Genomic DNA, 3,228 nt, shown 5'->3' with positions numbered 1-3,228 from the left:
CATATTTGAAATAATTACCAATAAAGTTTTGTTTAAAAAAAAAAATCAGACTGGCGTGTGGGCTGTTCAGCTCTAGGGGACAGTTGTCGTTGCTGTGATGAGCCGGGAGCTGTTCCTCTCCCCGGAGGCCCAAGGAGTTCAGGGATGTGGCTGGGGGGCCGGCGGCTGCCATTAGTGGTACCTGAACTCGCCTGGAGTTGGAAGCTCAAAGGGACGAGTGTCCGCGCTTAAATGGGGAGGTGGCGTCTGGTCGATGGATAAACGGGCATCGCAGGCAGCAGTGGAGAGGATATTTTATCTCTGTGTCTGGTGGGGAGGCGATAGCTGCTGGAATGCCATGGCCAGGTGGTGCCCACAATTCGAGAAGGAAAGTGAAAAATTGGAGAGCGGCAGAGAGTTGCCGTGAGAACGATTAAATGGAGGGGGGGGGGGAACTTGCCTTATGCTGAGACGCAAGGAGCTTCTTAAAGCGAAAGTTAAGGGGTGCCGTGATCCCTGTCTCGATGTACCCAGGGGAATAATTGTGATAATGAGCTAGTCCCGCTAGCAGACAAAGGTCTAAGGAGATCCAGTGGCTGGAAGCTGAAACTGGAAACATTCCGACTGGAAAAAAGGGCAGATTTTTAACCGGGGTGTAATTAGCCATTGGAACAATTCACCAAGCATCGTGGTGGATTCTTCATCACTGACGCTGTTTAAATCGAGATGAGAGGTTTTTCTAAACAATCTGCTCCAATTCCAACAGGAGTTAATTCAGGGAAGTCCTGTGGTCTGTGTTACGCAGGTCAGACGAGGTGCTCACAGTGGTCCTGTCTGAATCGATAATCTAGCCATTTCTGAGGCTGGGGCAGGAGAGATGAACAGCCAGGCTGACCCCGGTGTGCAGCAATGTAGTGCACTAGCAGCGGGGGGTTGCCAGAAGCAGAATACTTCCATCTAAATGTGGCTATGTGCACACCTTCCTTATTGCAGGGATCAGGTAATGAGATGCCAGCTAATTCCTGTGAATTAAAGGCAGTTTATCAGGAATAAGATGTAAGTGATGAGCCCTTCTGTACAGCTATGTGCACAAGGGTGTTCCAAGTGCGATTGGGCTGGAAACCGATTGTGTTTTGTGAAAGAATTGGAGGGTTTCAAATTTGTTCCCATTCTACATTGGAGTGTGTCAGAGCAGGACCTTGAACCTGGGTCTTCCACAGCAGAAGTGAATGTCCAAAACACTGGGTTACTGGGTGTGTGTGTCTCATTTTGACCTGAGAAACCTTTCATTGAAACCAATCTGTCCTTGAAAAGTTTTGTTGCCTATAAATCCACATTTTCTGGCGATAAAACTCCCACCCACCTCTGCCTCTGGCCACCACTGCCTGTATAAAGGAGCATGGCTACAATTTCTTAATGTAACCTTCATATTGTTACTCGTAGCAACCTTTGTGCTTTGGGCACAAGGCTGACACTATTTGTGTGTGGGGATTTTTTTTTTTAAAGTACCAGTCACCAAATCATGCGAGTTTGATTAAAAAGCAATCAGGGCTTGTCTGCATGGGGAAATTTGACTGGAGTCGCTATGTGCTACTGTAGCTCTTTCAGTTAATTTCCTCAGGTGGAAAAACCCTCCCTGTCTCGCCCCCTTCACTACAGAGAAAAGCTTGAACCAGGTGAATAAAAACATCCTGCCAGTTATTTAAAAAAAATCTCATGATTTTGAAGCCAATCTCAAGATTTGGTTTGAGGCCCATCATTATTTTTTACCAGTTGGGGTTGGCATCACTGCAGCTACGGGAGCTGCAGCTATGGGAGCAAGGCAAATAGCCTTCCTAGTTTGCCCAGTTTACGCTTTGCAGCATTTTCTCTGGTCTCTGTTGTTGTCCGTCTATGGGCAGATCTCTCTGTTTGTCTGGTGTGGGTCTTGAATGAGTGGGGGGCCTAAAAAGGGAAACATGGGTGTAAAAATTGACAGAGGATTTTGGGGTGGGGGTGGGCATTAGGCCTAAACTACTTTTAGTTTCCTTTTTAAAAATCAGAGAGATTGCACATTGACTGTCTTTAATGTGTGTGTCAGGTATTATCCCCCTCTTACAGAGTGGAGCATACACAGAACCCAGGCGTCCTGGCTTCCAGCCCCTCCCCGAACCACTAGTTCTTCTTTGAGTGCTTGCTCATATCCATTCCATTAGGTGTGCGCGCGCTGCGTGCACGATCGTCGGAGAATTTTCTACCCTAGCAACACCGGCGGGTCGGCTGTGGAGCCCCCTAGAGTGGCGCCTTCATGGCGCTGAATATATACCCCAGCCGACCCGGCGCCCCCTCAGTTCCTTCTTACCGCCCCTGACGGTCGTTGGAACTGTGGAGCGCGGCATAGCTGTTCTCCACTCTCCCTAGCTTATTTAGTCATTCATAGTTATAGTTATAGTTCTAGTTGTTTATAGATAAATAGTTGGTTTTTCACTTGTTACTAGTTGTTATATAGTTCAAGGGGATTAAGGGGGTTGTCCCCCCCTTTTTCCCCCGGCCGCGTGGCCGGGCTCATGCCCAAGGCTCCCGGCTTCAAGCAGTGTGCCTCCTGCGCTAAGCCTATGCCAACGAGCGACCCGCACGACTCGTGTCTGAAGTGCCTGGGAGAGTCCCATCAAACAGATAAGTGCAAGATCTGTAAGGCCTTCAGACCAAGGACCAAGAAGGAGCGGGAATTTCGGCTCCGGCAACTCCTTATGGAGGCGGCACTTAGCCCGGACGCTCCATCAGCGCGTCAGGCCCCGGCACCTGGCACCTCGGTGCGCAGTGCCCCGGCGGCACCGACTGTTCCGACCACGCGAGTGGCGTCGGACAAGCCGCCACGGCACCGGACCTCGTCGGCACCGCAAGCACAGCAAGTGCCTCGGCGCCGTTCATTATCCCCGGGGTATAAAAAAGCCCATAAGACGGGGACCTCCGTGCCGAAGACGCCAGCTCCCCCAGTGCCGGGGGTAGAGCCGCGTCCGCCTGTGGAGCACCGGAAACAGGTGCCTCCAGCACCGTCGACTCCGGCTCCGAGGCCGTTGAGTCCGGTGCAGACAGGCTCTCCACCGAGACCGGCGGTGATACAGTGCCTCCCGTCGACCCCAGAGACCTTCGCGACGGCGAGAGACTTGATCGCTCTCACGGAGCCGGCACCGCCCCAACCACCGGCACCGCCGGCACCGTTGACTCGTCCGGTCCAGTCTAGGGGGAAACCTGCCTTGATGCGCCCTC

Source organism: Chrysemys picta, chromosome 22 (assembly GCF_011386835.1).
Source record: "Chrysemys picta bellii isolate R12L10 chromosome 22, ASM1138683v2, whole genome shotgun sequence".
Taxonomy (NCBI): domain Eukaryota; kingdom Metazoa; phylum Chordata; order Testudines; family Emydidae; genus Chrysemys; species Chrysemys picta.
This window is presented reverse-complemented; position numbering follows the sequence as displayed.